Genomic DNA, 20,142 nt, shown 5'->3' on the forward strand with positions numbered 1-20,142 from the left:
CTGCAGTGACTAACTGCTCCCCTTCCCCCATGTCCATGCCAACGTCTGTGGTGATTGGTTTTTGTCTTTGGGCTTTGCTGTTCTGACTAGGGGGGAAACGAACCTTTAAAGTAGTTTTAATTTTCATTTTCCTTATGACATGAGGTGCTGACCATTTTTAATGACCTCATTTAAATTTCAGCTTAAGTCTTTTAGCCATCTATATTTACTTTTTGGAGAACTCTGTTTACATTCAAGTTCCAGTTTTATCTGGAGTCTTTGTTTTCTTGCTGTTTAGCTTTTCTTTTTTAAGTTCGACGTATAATCTAAAAACTAACCCTCTGTTAGATGTGTAGCTAGTTAAGCTTTTTCATGTGCTCTCAGATGCCTCTTCACTCAAGCAGTGGGGCCTTTTACTAGGCAGATCCATTTTAATCATGAGGTCCAATTTCTTAGCTTTTGATTAATGTCCAAACTCTGTCGTTTCCATTTCTTGTTCTACCATGAATGGAGCACTAATAATGTGGATGAACAAATATTTCTGTAGTAAGACATAGGACTGTTTGAGCGTATGTCCACGAATGATAGAGCTTAACCACGTACTATATCTGGCAGCTTTTGATGAACCCATCGCTTTGCTCAATGGCTTCAATAGCAGTGTGCTATCCCAACAGCTGTAACTAAATGCTTTTTCCTTACTTTGGTGCTAACACTTCTTGTCATGTTTAAAATAATGACCAGAATTAGCCATTCTGACCAGGATATGAGGGAATCCTATAGTAGTTTTAAATTGTATCTCCCAGATGGCTAAGTATATTGAACATTTCAAAAATATTTTTCAGTATTTTGTATTTCTTGAGACCTCTCTGTTTGTTGCATACCTTACTTTTTCTAAAAACTTGGTTGTTTGTTTTCTTGATGTGCAACTATCTTTTCCTTTTGTATGTCTTAGACTCTATTCCTCTGTCAGGCATATAGCTGGTAAATCTTTTCCCAGTTCTTCTCTGCTGGGAGAAGTATGTCCCTGGAAGTACATTTTGAGAGCGTATAGCTTCTTCCACTTCTAGTTTTTAAGGTTTTGGATTTGCGATTGAAGATGTGATCTCTCACCTTTCTACTTCAGCTTTCCTGATGCCATGCCTCTCCCTGAGATTATGGGTACCCCTTGTAGAATCATAGGAAACATAGATTCTTCTGTAGAAAGAATTCCAATTCTGTAGGCTAGTTCTTCACTCAAGTGATACTGTCCTTTGCTGTACAGATGTTTTTGTTAATTCCATGAAGTCCCATTCATTATTTGTTTTTCTATTATTGTGCTATCAGAGTTCATATGTTCCTGTGCCTCTTATTTGAAGAGTTTTCTCTACTTTCTTTTCTAAGACTGTTAAAGTATCAGATTGAAAGTATCATTGAAATTCCGGACCCATTTAGATTTGAGGTTTGTGAATGGTAGCATGAGAATCTAGTTTCATCTTTCTTCATATAGCATCCAATTTCACAAGCAATATTTGTTGAAGATACTGTCTTTTCTCCAGTGCGCATGACTGGTATCTTTATAAAAGATTCATGTGGTTGTAGAGTTTAAGTTTAAATCTACATCATCAAATACTAGAAAAATTAAAATGAAAATGGCCATTCTGTCAAAACAATGTACAAAATAAATGTAATCCTCACCAAAATGCCAACATTATTGTTCAAAGAATTTGAGCAAAAAGCCATAAAATTCATATGGAAAGACAAAAGTTAAGGATAGATAAACAAACCTGTAAGTGAAATTATCAGTGTTGGTAGCATCATCTCTGATTTCAAATTATATTATAGAGCTGTAGTAATCAAAAGAATATGGCACTGACAAACATAAAGGCACATTGATGGTGGGATAGAATTGCGATTTAATTATTTATAACTGTAATTATGTTTAATAATATGATTTTTACATGTATTTTTTCATTATGAGTTAATTGAGTTTTTCTGTTTTTCCTGGATGTCTCTACCTCTTTCTCATTCACATTCAGCCCCTGCCACACACACTTCTATTCTCTTTTTGTTCTTTTACATTTAACTATAAAGGAAGTATATTATATTTTTTTAACTACGCTAAAATTTGTAGCTATTCCATGTATCTATCTTATACTCTATCTCTTAATAGAACTTTTAAATGTTATTTTATTATTATTATTATTATTATTAAAATTTTTCACCTCCTCCTCCCCTCCCATTTTCCTCCCCCTCCCCCCACTCCCCTTTCCCTCCAGTCCAAAGAGCAGTCAGGGTTTCCTGCCCTGTAGGAAGTCCAAGGTCCTTCCCCCCTCCATCCAGGTCCAGGAAGGTGTGCATCTAAACGGACAAGGCTCCCTCAAAGCCAGTACATGCAGTAGGATCAAAACCCAGTGCCATGGAGGTAGAGACAAAGACCCACATTGGAGCGCTGGATTGAGCTCCCAAGGCCCAAATGAGGAGCTGAAGGAGGGAGAACATGAGTCTTAATAGAACTTTTAAGTCTGTGGTATAGATATGTTTTACTTTTCTTTATTGGAATATTATAATTCCTTCATTATTGTCTTTATTTGATATATGTCATCTAATTGCAGTCTGGCAGTTATACAAAGTTAAACAATTAGATGAACTAGAGTTGACAAATCTAGAGATTACCTGAGTTCCCTAGGTATAACTGTCATAGTTATAACATGCTGGTCTGTCTCCAATTTATTTCCTCTCTCTGTTTACCATGGTACAGTTTTACTGTATTGGTGATGATGACACAGTAAATTCTGTGAGCCACATCCTGTCCAAAGGTTCCACACTGCAAGTGCAAGTGTTCTACCGAGTTAAGACAACATTCTAATTATACTTATGTTATTTCATTAATGCAAATCCATTTCCCCTCTGCCTAATTCCAAATAAGCTTATTTTTTTCTTTTAATGATTGAAAACAGAACTCTCTATATACCAATATTTAACTGTTCAGGACTGATAAGATGCATATTTTTTCCTTTGGAATCTCCTATGGTGTTTCAAGCCTCCAAAACATTTCCTCACCCCAAAATTTATCCTGAGAACAGTTTGATGTACAAAGCCTTTGCCAAATTCCCACTGTCTTGCAGGCTTTGCAAAGCCTGTTTCTGTAAGATTAGGAAATAATTTGGTTATCATTTTGTTTATTCTTCCAACCCTTAAGGATGGAATTCTTTCATGTTGGGGACTAAGACTATTTGCAGTTCTTTTGCCAGCCTCTGAACAATCCCCTCAAGTTATCATGAAGTTCATATTTGGGTGTCGGCGTCCTGGAAAAGTGCTCACAGTGGGTGCTTTTAGAGGCAACAGAAAGTCCAGAGATTCAGAATGAAATTCGAGAAAGTTGATTCACAGATACATGGCACAGGTCCCGTCTATTGGAGGTCATTCTCCTGCTGTGCATGAGCCTCATACACAAGATTTAGAGAGAGCATATCCATGGCCTCTCTACCCAGAATTTTCATTTGTGTCTTCTGTGTTCTATGCATCGAAGCTATGGAGCAGATTTGAATATTTGTGGAATATGGGGCACTGCCATGAAGCAGAGAAAGTTATTCCCAGACTGCGGCACATCAACCCTCATGCCTCCCACAGTTCTAACGATCTGAACCCTGGTAATTTCACAGTTTGCAGAGAAATAGGTGGAGGAAAATGACTCTATAACTGGATATTGTGAGCATTATCAGTGGAAAAAAAATCTGGCATCATGTTTAAGAATTCTAACAGCTATAGGACAGAAGATAGCTTAGCAGTCAAGGCACTTGTTTCCTGGCCTGAAGCCCTGGGTTTGCTGCCCAGGATCCAGATGGTAGAAGAACAAAAACCTGCAAGTTGTCCTCTGACCTCTGCAAGCAAACCATAACACACGTGAGCAAGTACGCATTCTTAGCACACATTCTCATTCACACATGGATAAATGTAGTTAAAAACATACTTTCAAAAATAGAATCCTGAGCCAGGTGTGGTGGAACACACCTTTAATAACAACACTCAGTCGGCAGAGGCAGGCAGATCTCTGTGAGTTTGAGGCCAATCTGGTCTACAAAGCAAGTTCCATGACAGACAGGACTCTGTTACACAGAAAAAACTTGTCTAGAAACACACACCCCTCAAAAAATAAGAAAATGGACAGAAGGAAAGAAAGAAAGAAAGAAAGAAAGAAAGAAAGAAAGAAAGAAAGAAAGAAGGAAGGAAGGAAGGAAGGAAGGAAGGAGGAAGAAAAGGAAGGGAGAGAGGGAGAGAATCCAAATGGCTATAAATATTTACACTCTTATGATATATCATACATACTCATCTTCCTGAGGATGTCTACTGCTATAGTATATGAGTGACCCCAGACATGCTCACATGAAACATTAATCTTTTTCTTCACCATCAAACGCTTGTTCCAGTTTTAATCTGTTTTCCTTTTGTAGAATCCAACGCTGTGGAAAAAATCCTAAGACACATATAATCAGAATTAATTCGATTATAAGGAGGTTTCATGCTCTCACAGTTTTGTCTTGGAATTTTTCTCTGAACTATTATCTCTGATAGACTATTCACATCTGAGTTCTTTGCTTTTAATTTTATATTATCTAATTAACGCTTTTTCATTTATTTTGCATACCAATCATAGTTTCCTCTCCTCTACTACCCCTGTTTCTCCCAACCCACTCCTATCTACCCCACCCCTTTTACCCACTCCTCTTCCCTCTCCATTCAGAAAGGGGCAGGCCTCCCATGGACTTGAACAAAGCTAAGCACATCAAGTTGAAGCAGGACCAAGCGCCTTCCCCTGCATCAAGGCTGTGAGAAGTAATCCAGCATGGCGAACAGGTTACCAAAAGCCAGCTAAGTGCCAGGGACAGGTCCTGATCTCACTGCTAGGAGCCTTACAAACAGATCAAGCTGCACAATTGCCACACATAGGTAGAGCGCCTAGGTCGGTCCCATGCCTGACTTCTTACAAAGACGGAGACCTTAACATAATATTTCTCCCAACAGAATTTTAGCACTTTCCCATTCTATGCATGAGTGGAGAATTCATGTGACATTGTATTCACAAGGACCGTCCGTGCTGAGGAAATCATCACTGGAGAACTGATGTGGTAGGAGAGTACAGGTAGACCAGAGACAGGCGACTTCGGCAGAGGACTTGGCAGTCCAAACCACAGTCCTGGAGAATCACTTTAGCTCTTTCAAAACGACGTTTCAGAGGCATAAAATCTATGTGCAGGAAGTTCTGCAATGAACATACCATTTGTCGTTAGGTCATTATCAAAGTCCTTACAATAAAGGGATTTATTTGCTGTGTGTGTCCATGTGTATGGTTACCTGCAGAGGCTAACAGAAGGGGTTGGATTCTCAGAGCTGGAATTACCAATGACTGTGAGGTACACAATGTTGACAATGATTCTGTGAACCAAATCTGGTTCTCTAGAAGAGCAGGAAGTGCTCTAAACCACTGATCCTTCTCTCCAGTCCCAAGAAATTCATGTTTGCCACCTTCCAAACTTAGAAGAGAAATAGAGGAAAAGTTTACTATGCCATTAGTGACGAGAAGTGATTGCTTTTGCTGACAGATTGCACTTGAAATGAGACAACCTAGTCAACAACAAATATTTATTGAGCACTTTATTGTTTCTTATTGATCTAGTACTTCAGCAACAGGTCTTCCCGCATGCTGGCTCCCACAAGTCTATGAAACTCCACTAAACACAATTTCCGAAGGCACTGGCATCTTCTCTTGGAAAAGTTATACTCAGTTCCAACAATTAGGAAACGTGACCCGCCGAACTCTGGCTTCGTTTTTTTTTGTTTGTTTGTTTGTTTGTTTGTTTGTTTTGTTTTTTGTTTTTTGGTGTAGAAATGAATCTTAATCTCAGTGATAGGGCGTGATAGTTACTGGTGGTTGCTCTTTTCAGTCATTTTGAAATAGGTTTACCTGTCAGACTCACTACCATCACTAATTCGGTGCATTTGCCAAATCAGATAATATGTCAACTAAGAGCAACATGTAGCATGCACAGTCTGCTTGGCATTTCCTGCCATTTGCTACAGAGGTCTTTTTTGTCTTTCCTACCTAGTTATAAAAAATCAGGCAGAAACAATAGCAGCAATCTCAGTAGATTTTTTTAAAAAATGCATTAATGTGCGAATAATTTGGTCTTTTGAAACCAAATCTAGTTAAGAATATCCCTCAGTTATTAAGTGACAATATTTGTGTTCCTGGGAAGAGACATGTGTCAGAGCTAAATGTGTTCAGTGTCAATCCTGGATTTGTTATTTATCGGAACAGACATGCACAAATTAGATCTCTGTGTGACTTAGTTTCTCTTCTAGATGCCTAATAATTTCCAGTTGCTTTGTCATTAGGGAACGGTCACACACAATATCCTTACATCACACCAGCTATGTTTTTAAATGTGCTGGAAACCAATAGAAAACCCAAGTTGCTACCTTGAACTAGTTTGGAATACAATTGGAGATACAGTGTGTACACGTGTGTGTACGTGTGTATGTATGTGTTGTGTGAACCTGAGTGTGAGTGTGTGTGTGTGTGTGTGTGTGTGTTGCAAGATGGGATATCGGCATATAGAACAACATTGTTTCACCAGATGATTGATGATAATAATAAGTGTTAGAGAACTTTAGAAGCCTGTGTGTAGCATTCAGTGACATTCATAAGCTAGTGACCTTTTCTCAGCCAAAGCACCATGACGTAATTGTCTTTGTCAGGTCCTCTTTTTTTTTAAAAAAGTGTTTATCTCATTTTTTAGATTATATATAATTACATCATTTACGTCTCCTAGTTCTTCCTCTGAACCCTTCCATCTAATCCTCCTTATTCTCTTTCAAATTCATGACGTCTTTTTTTATTTTATTTTTTATTTTTTTATTCACACACACACACACACACACTCCCGATTAAATACAATTTGGCACATCCTCTTGATAGCATTTCAGGCATTATACTAGCAGTGGCTATTAGAGTCTAAAAAACCCATTGCGGAAATTGCATGACACGTTCAGGCTAGAATTACACACACAGAAAATGCTATTTACATTGGAATTAAATGCACTTAAGGTCCAACTAAAGTGAGTAAGGAGCACAAACAGGAAATGTGCTCACCAAATATTAAATAGAGATAAGTATATTTTTCTGCACAAATGGATTGACAACATCATTGATTTGAAATAAATTACATTGTATAGAACTACTTATTAATCCAAAGAAAAGCAATTGTGTCTAAGAATAAGGAGTTTACCAATGATTTCTTTAGCAACTTCACACCCTGGTACTAGTGTTGAATTTAATAAAACAAGGCCGAAGATGCTTTGTCAATTGAAACACGTAGCTTAGCTGCAGAGCAGAGAGGGGTCATGCAGGGCTTTCTCCAAGCTGTTCTACAGCCATATGTGATATTCACAGGAAACCCCTCAGGATTACTTGCTTCCACATTCCAAATCCTCTCTTCATCCTTGCCCTCTTCCTGTCCCAGAGGCAGAAGGAACAAATGGAAGGGTCCATTAAACACTATGTCTATTTTTCACACTTCTTTCGTGATTTAGAGATGCCAGGCCATAATCATATCATCATTTTTTAATAATTTGAGCTTGACTATCCTGAATTCTTGAATGTGTATTTTAAAGACATAGTCACATTTTTGAGATGTCTGGGTATGTGACATTAAAGGCTGAAGCAAAAAATTCACCCACTGTCAAATCACATTAGTGGTATTAGGTGAGCAAAAATGCAAGAAGTTTGGCTAGGATGATTGTATCTTTGCTGGAAAAGGAAATCCAATTCTAGAGAATCTGGATTTTGTTTAAGAAGCCAAAATGAAGTATTGAAGATTACCAGTAACAGAAAAAAATGTAGTAAATTTCCTCTGTTTCAACCTGACCTCTGCAATTCGTCCACTTAGATCTACTATGTTTATATAAGGCTGTCAAGAAAGATATTGGCATTTCCGGAACTCTAAATTAACACACCAAGAAATAGGAAGCATTTTATGAGTATGTAAATTGGTTTGTACACAATGTACTCAGGGACAGATGACCAAGTTGGCAAACTTGAATTACTCATCATCTCTTTTAAGGCTGAGTCATATGAGAAACAATCTATGTACCAGTGGTCCTAAAAGGAAGTGAGTCTTTTTTTAAAAGTATGTGCCTGGAATAGATGAATCACCCATTCTGATATAGGAAATCATTGTTATAAGCTGTAAACACATTAAACAGAGGCTGAAGAGCTTTAGAAACATGAACATTCACAGGTGACATGACTCAGAGAATGATGGTTCCTGCAGAATGAATAAGACTACACAAAATCGGAGAGCATCCTTTTTGAGTAGCTTTATGTGCTTGTAGCAATGACTCAAAGTAAGTGGAGAAATTGATAATAATATTGATAATAATTAGAAAAGAGGTAGAGGGAGCAAGGGTGTGAAGGAGGCATGGGGAGAGAGAAAGATAGAGAGGGATAAAGGAAGGGAGAGAGGAAAGAGGGTCACTAGAACAAAATGGGGAGTGAGGGCTGCGGGTCATTTGGAAAGCAAATCCCTACCATGTGTTGGTTCCTGACTTTCAGTAAGAAGAGAAAAGGTAAAATAAAAAAGCTAATGAACGATCAAGGGAAAACCTACTGAGAGTTCAGAGCACCGTCTGAGTATGTGTGCAGTAAACTAGATCATATGGGAACTAGCAGAAACAGCAGAGGGATAACCCACACTTATTAAGAAGGAATACAATAATAATTTACAAAGGGAGGTTTTCAGTAGTTTGAAAAGAATTTCATTATAAAGCGAATTAAATAAATGAGAAGATATTAAGGAGGTTGATCATGGCAGTAATGGATTTTAAATTTCATGAAATGCTGGGATAATTAGGTCAGAAATTTTCAAGTGGAAATTGAGTGATCATCTTTGGAAATGCAAAGTAGTCGCAGAAATGAAACCCAGGATATTATGAAAGTCTTCAGATAAACACAGCCGTGGTACAAAATAATAACCTTTCATTTATCAACTCAAATCTTTATGAAATAGAATGAAAATGATCTTGTAGGAACAAAAATAATTTATGATAATTTTTATGGTGGCTGAATAAGAAAACTTGGAAGTGAGTTAGGTTTGACAAGCAACTTTTCTTTTTTTTAGGCTTGAAGATTGTGAAACTACTTTTCCTGGGTATGAAAAAAGAATGGACATGCTGCTGGGCGGTGGTGGCGCACGCCTTTAATCCCAGCACTCGGGAAGCAGAGGCAGGCGGATCTCTGAGTTGGAGGCCAGCCTGGGCTACAAGAGCTAGTTCCAGGACAGGCTCCAAAGCCACAGAGAAACCCTGTCTCAAAAAAATGGACATGCTGTGGTTCAGACTCAGTTCCTAATGGGATGTCTTTATCAAAGCCCTTCCCTGATGGCATAGGTATTTATGTGATTAAAAAACTGGAAGAGAATAAGAGCTAGAAGTGACAAATGACTCCAAGGGAAGGAGTCAAAAAGACTGCAGCAATATGCACAAGATGAGCACAGGTTCAAGCCAGATAGGACACCAGCACTAAGAGAGCAAAATTTTAATGAGATCCTGCTCTTTTGTGTGTTTATTTTGATTTTCATTTTTGTGTTTTTGTGAGTTGTGTGTGTGTGTGTCTGTGTGTATGCATATGTGTGTGTGTGCATGTATGTGTGTGCATATTTCCGGGTTTGGTTATTCTTTTCTGTTTGGTTTTGTCTGTTTTTTTTTTTTTCATTTTTTTCTCTTTCTTTTTTGTAAAGAAAGAGAAAAAACAAAGTTGGATGGGTATGGATGTGGGTCAATATGGGAGGAATTGGGGGAAGCGAAATCTTTCAGTAAAAGAACTTTTGGCTCAATTCTATCTTTATATGAACATTTTAAAAATGATTTAATTATTTATTTTGTGCAGGCCCAAAGAAGGTACCAGATCTCATTATAGATGGTTGTGAACCACAATATGGTTGCTGGGAACTGAACTTAGAACCTTTGGAAGAGCAATCAATGTTCTCAACCTCTGAGTCTTCTTTCCAGTCCCCATTATTTCAACTTTTGCATTACAGTTCAGCTTACTAGGTAGAATTTTTGTCTATATTTGTCTTACCACTTCCTTTATTTTTTACCACTACTGAAAGGAAATCAGTATCTGAATATGTGCTGTAGCTTATAAAAAGCTTCTTTTAACTAATTATAAAAAATGGCCTTTTTAATTAGTAAGATCTGTGATCTAGTGAGTCTGGTAAGAGTCTTCGAAGGAACCTGTGTCCTCTTACAGGAAAATGGTTGTCTCGCTTGGAATTGCAGATTTCATGAGTGGTGTTGCAGTCTCTGAGTTTATGTATTAAGTTGCTCTGCTCTGTCCAAGTGATCAGGTTTCCTTATAGCCACACATTTATTCATGTTCTTAAACTCTTTCTGCCCCATCTTCTGCATGAATTCCTGAGCCTTAGGAACAGAAACGTAGTAGACACATTCAATTTAGGGTTAAATATTCTGCAGTCTTATTTTTGCACCTTGGCCAGGATTACTGTGTTAATCACTATCTGTTCTATTTAGGAAGCTTCTCAGATTCATCTTGAGAGATACATTGATCTAGGGCATAATGGTAAGTCGTTAGTGGTCAGTATAGGACTAGGTTCATTTAGCAGTACAATAGTAGAGAGTTATCTCCCAGAGCCTGTGATCTTTATAGCCATAGGATCTCAGTCTGACAATGGTACCCAATATGGAACAAAAGACTAAATCCAAGCCAATGATGCTTGTGTCACTTTTGCACCATTAAAAATGTGTAGAAAGAAATGCCGGGGCTCGCGTCCCACCACCCGGCTAGCTTTACCCAAAATAATTACACGGAAACTGTATTCATTTAAATACTGCCTGGCCCCTGGCCCGTTATCTGTAGCTTCTTATTGGTTGATTCTCATATCTTGCTTTAACCCATATTTAGTAATTTATATAGCACCACGAGGAGTGGCTTACCAGGAGAGATCTTAACCTGCGTCCATCTCAGAGAGGAGAAGCATGGCGACTCACTATGGCAACTGCCTGAATCGTCTCCCCACTCCTGCTACCCAGCATTCTGTTCTGTCTACTACGCCTACCTAATTTTCTGTCTCTTAAAGGGCCAAGGCAGTTTTCTTTATTAATTAACCAATGAAAGTAACATAGACAGATAACTCTCCTCCATCAAAAATGTCTTCCCAGAGCAATGATTCTTGTAGCTTTCAGGGTGGACAGGTATACATTATGATTGTTTTTCTTCTTTAGTAGCTTGTATTAGACATTGCAAAATTAGGAAATGTAGACCATAGGAAAAAACATGCAGATCTGTACCAGTTAGATTTTGCTATGTTCTATAACTCAAGAGCATAGTGTCTTCAGCAGTAGGATCTTTCCATCACGTTCTAGAGAGTCACCATGAGAAATGGTGGTAATGTCTGTATAGGATCTATGGGACCTCAGTGATCAACAACTCCAAAAGAAGTAGCTGATGCACAGTATTGGCATTTCTCTTTGTTAACTTGGAGTGATTTGGGCTTTAAAGGAAGCAGGATAGTTAACTCATATGGAGGAAAGCATCTATCCTAAAATGATAATGGGAAATGAAGGGTATGTATGAACATGCAGCTTCTGAGAAGGCTAAAGAACTGAAAATGCAGAGCTTGTCCCAAAGCTACGGGATCACAGTAACGCTCCACATCAGCTACAGAACATTTGGGACCTCAGAGCTCTTTGACTCCTTGCTAGTAAGACAGACAACCAGTGCCAAAGATCAGGGTACCCTCAGCATGTAGAAACTGAAAATACTCCACAGAAAATGTGTGCATCAGCTGTGTGGACAGACTTAGGGAAGAATTCCAATTCTGCAAAGCAGACCAGAAACTAGCATAGACACTTTCCAACTATGTTCTTCGAAGAGAATGATACCATGGTTGGTATGATGTACAAAGGGCACTGATGTATAAGGATGTTCTTGGAGCAAGAACTTGGCAAAACATGTATTTTTTTTTCCAGAATCCACAATGCTCATTCCATACATTGAACCAAGCAGTGCCTCTAACAAGATGCTATTTTACATGTGTTAAACTAAAGGGTGCATTTCCTCTTTTCTATCTGATTTAAGAGTGTTTAATATTGTTTAATAATTATAGCTGCATTTCTGGAAGCATCTATTTTATTTCCCTTTAAGAGCAGAATTTTGTTTAAAGTACGTGACCAATGGAGGACACGCACGCTGATTAATAGAATCTCTGACTAATGTGTAAAAAAACTTCTTCAAATGTAACCATGGATTTATCATTAAAAATTTCTATCGTTAGTCCGCTATTGTGTTGGAGAACGGTAAACAGCAGGACTTTTTTATATCAGGATGAAATGAATGAACAATAGAAAAGGAAGATAGCTGAGCTTTGTGTAAGTATGGATATTTTTAGATTTCTAAAGGTTTTATACATTCTTATGTCAAGCTATGGCTCTAATTCATAGACTATGTTTGACCGTGGAGAATGAAGGGCTGATGAAGCGCCAAGGCTAACTGTCAGGATTGCTGCTTAAATATTGTGATTACAGTTGCTACTCAGAGGAAGGGACATGTTTTTCTTGAATTCTGCCTGAAAATACGGTATCAAACAGATTAATTAGCAGGCCTACATTTATTTATAATAAATATAGATACTTCCATTTAGATACTTCCACTGTCCAGTTACTGTATTTAGTGAAAATAAAGAATGCCAGTCTGTTGCAGAAAGGCCTAGATGAAAATGACAAAATGTGACCTTAATTCATGCAATGGCAGAGAAATTTCAACATTGACACCATTTGCCCTTTTTGTGATTGGAAAAAGTTTGTGTTATTAAAAAAAAGCACATGAAATAAGAAACGTCAACTATTTTTGTAAACAACATAGGACAATACTATGTGATGATGAAGAAGCTAAATTGTATTGTTATTGTCAGTTGATATTGTCTGAGAGAGGTGAAAAAATTGATTACATTAATTACTGAAATGTGAAGGATAAATTCAAAAACTCAAAGACTAAACTTTCAAAGATTATAAATGAATCTTCATTTGCTCTATCAGTCAAACAGTAACATGTACTGAGAATGTTTTGTCAATAATTTCCTTTGTCCTTATAAATATGGTCAAATTAACAAAGAACACTTTTGGGGCCTTAGAATGCTAAGGAGAATCCAGTTAGCTCTTTTGATTAGATTTTCAAAAATGTGTATGCATTCTACATGGAAGAATATTTTAGTGCACACCTATTTTAGTGATCACCTACGTAAGCAAATATAGAGTCCAGAACGAGATTTAAAACTTTAGAGCATGTTCAAGATACAATGATATTTCCATGACTACTTTTTAAATAATTTCTGACCTTGATAAATGTTCCTAAAATACTACAGATGTGGATTACAAGAGCAAATACTTCATCAGTATCTTAAGTCAGTATAAAATTTTAAAAGTCATTTCATACTTACAGCATTTCTATAATGACTATTTTTAAATATTCACAATGGCTTCATGGAGTCATGGCATATATTATAATAAGAAAGGTCCTCAAATGACAGTCACTTATTCCCAAGTTCCTTTCATATGAGAATTTGTCTCCAAAGAAATTGGAAAATTCTCATATATTTTCAACCCATTTCAGTATCTCTCACCACTTATCTGGTTATACACAAAATCATGAGAAGGAAGTAAATACCACTTTATTTTCTCTCAAATACATATTCTAAAAATATACAAAAACCTGCTTTCTCATGCTGTTTTTTTTTTTAATTTGTGTGGTTTCTTATCTTTAAATTCTTTAAAAGTAGCTTCATGTTTAACAGTGAAAAATTTAAATACATAAACGTGGTAGCACTCAGCTTAAAGGTGTCATTTAATATGTTGGCATTTGAATTCAGTTGCCTTTCACAAAGATTACATTGTGGAATGCACGATCAGAATGACTCTTGATGTTAAAGAAATTGTACTTGTAGTGGTATCATTTAAGAATTGATTTATCTTAGAAAACCGACAACATAATGGGTATGATATCATTAACCTTGAAACCAAGGCCTATAAATAGCCAAGGCTGACAGGGAACTAAGGTCACCATCTGAAAATTAACCTCACCATTCTGATCTACTCTCTAGAGGACGAGCTACATAGTCGCTAATCATTCCAAGATAATTGTAAATTCGTCCAGACTGAACCAGCTTGTCCATCTTTAGAGCTCTTCTGTTCTTCGATAGGCAAGTGACTAATAAAAATGCATTCTATGAGACTTGTTGATATGTATATCCACCTGGAGCCCATCCACACACTTTTGCAGTCTCTGATGAACTGGTATTTAGACCATCTTTTTCAGATGTAGCAATATAGTCAGTGCTTCTGAAAATGCCTTTCTTTCTCTAAGCAAATGTTTATAACTAAAACTTTTCAAACAGGTAACATTGATGCACTTCTGGAAGCCTGAATACTTTCCCAACTTGAATAACTTAAATGTGTTTTCTTGTGATAGAACAGCAATTAATTGAATGCCTTGAAGGACCTTTAGGGAGAGGAAAGTACAGTAAAAATGCACTTAAAAAGTAAATAAGTGAGTGCAAATACTACCTGGAAAACTTTTCAATTAATATGACTTTGTAATGTAATATCTAGCAAGATTTACATTTGCATATCATCCATACGTATGCAGTTAGGAAATAATAGTCTCCACTTAAACAATTAGGAGAAATGAAAACAATACTTAAAATGATATGGAAAGAGATTGGAGTAATATGCAGTGAATGGGTATTGAGCATCTTATGGAATGAAAAATTAATATATGAAAAGTCAAGAACTGCAAACCAACTTTATACAAAAGGACAATGATCATCTTTTTAGTCAAATTTTCAATTATTTTAAAATTTAAAAATATGTGCTGTCTCTCATAAACAGTTTAAATTTATATTTAGCTTATATTCATTATCCATTCGTAACATAAAATTAGATAATTTGATGTAAATGCAATACCTTTTCTGAGATGAACAAAATCATAAATTAAGTATTTAAGTTCTTAAAATAAAATATATAAATCTTTGATATACAATGTGATGATATTACTAAATGTATACTGATACAAGTGTTGAATATATTATCATGTAAAAATTTTAATAGGTACATTTTCACATTGTTGGAAAAAGTTTCTGTTTTTCATACTAATGCAGTTTTAATATATCTTTAGTGGTAATTATATAAACTTTTTTGGACACAGCTTATCATTATGTGATGTAATTTCTGTGTGAAAATTTTATCATGTAAATATTTTCTTGTGCAGCAACTGATTTTAATAGCTAGCGTTTTATTTAAATTATGAAAACAGTTCCTTCTAAGGAAATACAATACTGTAACATTGGTAGATGGGAATATTTTCTTACATTTGCTGTTCTTGATCTGGGAAGTTAGCCTACGATGGTTACAATATTCATTTACATAGAAGAAAACATGGTGAGGTAAAGGGGCAAACAATTAAAGCTTAGTTCAATGTATAGAAATGCAGATGTTAAGGCTGTTCAAGTAAATAATTTATATTTTCATACTTAATACAGAATATATGTCACTCACTTTTTCTTTCCTATGCCCATCTATTATTAAATATATTAAATTACAAGAGGGCTACTTTATCATACACTTCTTATATTGTCAAATAAAAGTAACATCTTAGAAGAATTTGATTAAATATTTTTTTGGTAAATTATTGAAATTACATACTTATTGAGGTTATTGCTAAAGGTCATGATCATATTTAAATATGTTGTATATGTCACTGTAAAATGTGTTTAATAGATCATTGATTTCTTTAATTAAATTGTTCCAATTCTCTAACATACACACATATAATAAACTAGAAGAATTATATTAATATTAGTATTTTTCCATGTGCCTTATGCTTTTTTGTAAAGGCTTCATATACTGTGTAATAGAATCTGTGTTATCTGAGGAAATATTTCAGCTGGTATTGTCTCATAAGTTGATGTAGGACACAGTCGTGTGATTTAGGAATACACTTTGAATTCTAAAAAGGACAATTCTGACCTGCTTTCCCCCAATGAATACAGAAAGTTTGTAAAAGCCAGAGCACTGGGAAGTCTGTTGTGTTGTGAAACAGTGCCTCCAAGAAATAACAGGGAATGCTACACATATGATGCCTCAACAACATGGCTGCCAAAACAAGGTTTGAGCAATGCCAATGTCAGTAAACACGTTCACTCTGAAAGAGGAGAAAGAAGAGATTCCACAGGATCCCACCAGTAGAAAAAGCTACAGGCAACTGATTGCTAAAAGGGTGTGGGGAGATTTATCCTCTCTCAAGGGAGGAGGACTCTGATTGGTTATTCAATACAAAGCAGTTAACTATGAAATCGTTTATACACTAGCCACAATAAATGAACTCAGTGGGTATTATTTATATATTTATATATGTAAGTATGTAGCCACAACAATAACCATAATAATAATAAATAATAATAATAAGAAACTGCATATTTGAGAGAAAATGAAAGGGGGACAACATTGGGTTTGGAGGGGTAAGAGGGAGGGAGGAAGGTCACTGCTCTAGAGGCAAAGGGATCTCAGAGGATGGAGCTGATAAAAGAGGGAAACTAAAGTCTCATGCAATAGCCAAGTTTATTTAGAGCATCAAACCGTTTCTAGTTTGAGGATTAAGAAGAGTCATGTGGTAAAGTGTCCAATCCCAAGGACCAGCCACATGTAGTGGACAAGCCACATGTCACAAAAACATCTTTTCCATAGAATAAACAAGTAACAATAGCTAGTTGCCATGAATATGAAGCAAACTCACTCCTATCTCCTACAACTGGGAAGAGCATAAAAACATATTCCAAAAATAATGTTATGTGTTTGAAGAAACTGAAGTCACAAGACTTTTGTCTTCCTTTTTTTACAATCACTCAGAATTCTCTGCTCATGACTACAGTCCACCATGTTCTAAGAGGGAAGCAATGCAATTTTAATTTACTTAAAATTTTCTAATTAAAAAATAATTGCTCTCATACCTAATAACATATATGAATGGCATAAATATCTTGATAAAGAATTGACAAAGATATAAAAATCATTCTATATATTCATTGCTAAGCTAGATGATACAGTGTTAGTTTCTAATGACAATATTAAATATATATAGTTCATTTGAATGCTTTCTTTTTTGCTGTATTTTTTTCTTTTTCTTTCAAGACAGGGTTTCTCTGTATAGCTCTGGCTATCCTAGAACTCATTCTACAGACCAGACTGACCTTGAACTCACAGAGATCCACCTACCTCCAACTCACTGAGTGCTGGGATTAAAGGTATACACTACCACTGCCCAGTTAGTTGTATTCTTTCTTGACAAAACATTACAATATTGAGAGGCTGAAAAAGGTACATTTATTTACTAAGGTCAGACATAACTTTCATTTCCTTATACACATCAACTTTATTATGACTTATACATTTTTATCTCAACTACAAACACAAAGTTTTGCCAGGTTTCTCAGGAGAGGAATTACTTACTGATGTTAAAGTTACTCCTCACTTACTGAGCCTTCCATGTGAATGCCCTTCTTGAATCCTACAATGTAGACATTATCATATCCCTGTTTTCTACATAACAAAGTGAGAAATACAAAAGATTAAATATTTTGCCTTGCACCTGCTGGCAAGCAGCAGACTAGATTTACCCAGGCAGTGTGTTTAAATGATTCTTCCAGGGTTGTGTTTAGTTCACTGAATATTCATCCTAAGACACATTGAGATAGGTTAACACCTTATGCCTAGCTGTTGTGCATTCTCTCTCTGGAGTTCTGTTTTTCTCTATCTGTGTAAACCTCACAAGCTGTCTATGCACTTATCTGCTTGTTTGAGTCACATATCTTATGTACTGGCTGAATTTTCAAACATTTTCTGTGCTAAAATTATTATGAATTGCAGCATTGTACCACGATGGTGTACCTTTTCTTTGCCTGTTTTCTATAACTATTCACTACTTTTGCATTCTGTCTCCTAAAATTGGTTGACTCCTTCACAGTCAATAAACAACATGAAGTTAGTGTCCAAGTATGTTTATGTAGTATATGCATGCAAGGGCACACACATATATGTATGCACATATAGAAGGCAAACATGTCTTCCTCAGTTGTCCTCCATTTTGTTTTGTGAGACATGGTCTCCCACTGAAAGCAAAGTTTTCCTGTTTGGTCACACTGGTGGCCACAAAGACCACAGGAGATTTACCTGTGACCCCCCTCCACCGCCTCTCTGCCTCCAACACTGCTACTCCTGGCTTTTGCCTGGGTTATGGAGATCCAAAATCAGGTTTCCAGGCTTGCGCTGCAAGCTTGGCAGAGGAATCTCCTCAGCGCCAAGTAAATGACTTTTACAGCAATAAGATATGAAATACTGAGTTCTAGTTGAATAAAAGAGAAGAAAACAATGGTTATTTTGCAGTTAAAATTCACCAAGTACTGCATTACACTATTTATAAAGGAAATTTAAATTAAGTGGGGATTTTAATGACAAATCTTAGAAATTGGGATGATGGAGACTTCATACAGAAAGGTCATCTTAGGGGAGTAATCCATGGAAGGAAAGGCATAAATTTTATTTTAGCTACATTGGCTTTGAGGCAAAAGAAAGACGTTTAAACCGAGATATAACAATATCACTATGTCTACAAACTTGCTTGTTCATTTGCACAACACTATAATTGTAATTTTTAAAAGTATTTAATGTTGAGAGACAGCCAGTAAATTGTGTTAAAGAGTAAATATTATGTGCTCAAGAAGTTCATTCTATTGAATTTTAATGATCAAACTGTGGCATTGATTGACTGATATTTAATTTTGCTAATTCCAAAGACAATTCACTTAAAATTGAAAGAAAGATATTAAACAGTTGCTAAAAAAATGTATCCAATGATGTTAGAGAGGAACAACAGCTTTGTAGACATATTTAATTAATATCAAGACACTCAGGCCAAAATTTAAAAATGCTCATAATTTTAATCTTTGTCCATCATACTTCGTAATGAAACTAGAAATATGACCTAAAATATTTTTAAATTACTATTTGTATATGCATGTGTGTGCCACATGTGTGGATATTTGTATGTGTATGTAAATATACTTGAGGAAATGGATACACATGTGTTATATGTACATTTGAACATCAGAGATCAAATTTAAGGTCTTCTCTAGTGTGTCTCTCCACCTTATTAACTGCTAATTTCTCACTCTCTCTCTCTCTCTCTCTCTCTCTCTCTCTCACACACACACACATTTCTATACATATACACAAACACATCCACACACACATACCCCCCCACAAAGCTCACTGTCCTTAGACCACTGCACTGCACCATATGAATGGTGACTCATATGTGTATGCAGGCTCCCACTGCATGATGGACTGTCAGAATGGAAATCTGTAACATATGTTTTAGAATCGATGAACAAAAAATTTAAGATCTTTGACAATAATAATCTTGTTTTTTGTTTATTGCTGTTGTCATCAGCATTGGAAGAAAGGCTTATCATGTTATGAATTTTTAACATAGTATCGAGGATAAGATAAAAATATTCGTAAATAAAATCTGAGTAAGGAAGAAGTGATCTAGTCGGAAAAATGATTATTGGGCTACATGTCCAATTCTTAGCCATCAGACATCAGCTCAAATCTCTGTTTCCTTTTCCTGCTCCTTATTTTAATATGCAATTAAATAAATGGTGAGTTTGGGGGGGTTGGTTGCAAATATCTTTCAATTTTGTTCTCTCACTGAAATTTGTTACCTCTGAGAACAATTTAATAATCTAAAATCTGATAATCCTTTTATCAGTGTTGTATCTTAGCACTTAGAACATCCTTCCTATTTTTTTAATTGAAAAAAAATGTTGTAGGTGGACTATGGGCTGGTGGGGATGGGATCAGGAGATATCAAATGTGGGGGTAGAGGGAGAATGTATAAGAAGAAAAAATTGGAATGTGGGGGCCCATTGGGAGGTAGAAACTTAGGGCAATGAAAACTTCCAGACCTCTACAAATGTGACCCTAGCTAAGACTCTCAGAAATGGAGGGTATGGAATCTAAACTTTTGATCATCTATTATTGTTTTCCCTCAACAAAGCC

This window comes from Arvicola amphibius, chromosome 17 (genome assembly GCF_903992535.2).
Source record: "Arvicola amphibius chromosome 17, mArvAmp1.2, whole genome shotgun sequence".
NCBI classification, from domain to species: Eukaryota; Metazoa; Chordata; class Mammalia; order Rodentia; family Cricetidae; genus Arvicola; species Arvicola amphibius.